This window comes from Salmo salar, chromosome ssa12 (assembly GCF_905237065.1).
Source record: "Salmo salar chromosome ssa12, Ssal_v3.1, whole genome shotgun sequence".
NCBI lineage: Eukaryota > Metazoa > Chordata > Actinopteri > Salmoniformes > Salmonidae > Salmo > Salmo salar.
In genome coordinates, this window is record NC_059453.1 from 95,392,100 (window position 1) to 95,392,695 (window position 596).

The window sequence follows — 596 nt, forward strand, 5'->3', positions numbered from 1 at the left end:
AGCCGAGAGAGATGGCCCACAGTCCGGAGCCGAGAGAGACGGCCCACAGTCCGGAGCCAAGAGAGACGGCCCACAGTCCGGAGCCGAGAGAGACGGCCCACAGTCCGGAATCGGCGCAGCCAGAGTCGCCCTTCAGTCCGGAATCGGCGCTGCCAGAGTCGTCCTACAGTCCGGAATCGGAGCAGCCAGAGTCGTCCTACAGTCCGGAATCGGAGCAGCCAGAGTTGCCCTTCAGCCCGAGGTCTCCAGCGAAGCGCATCAGCCCGAGGTCTTCAGCGATGCGCCATAGCCCAGAGACTTCGGAAGGGGTAAAGTTTAATGAGTATTTAGCGGGGGTGGACAGGTTAGGTTGGAGAGTAAGGCCGGAGCTTGAGCCACCTCCATAGTAGGGGGTTGGGGGAGGGGGGGTGTAGCACAAGGAACCGTCGGTGACGGTGGCCACCCTCCCTTTAGTTTGAGATTATTTTTGTTTTGGTTAAGGTGCATCCGGGGTCTGCACCTTTGAGGGGGGGGTACTGTCACGTCCTGACCAGTAGAAGGGGTTATTGGTTATTGCAGTTTGGTCAGGACGGGGCAGGGGGTGTTTTTTTATGTGG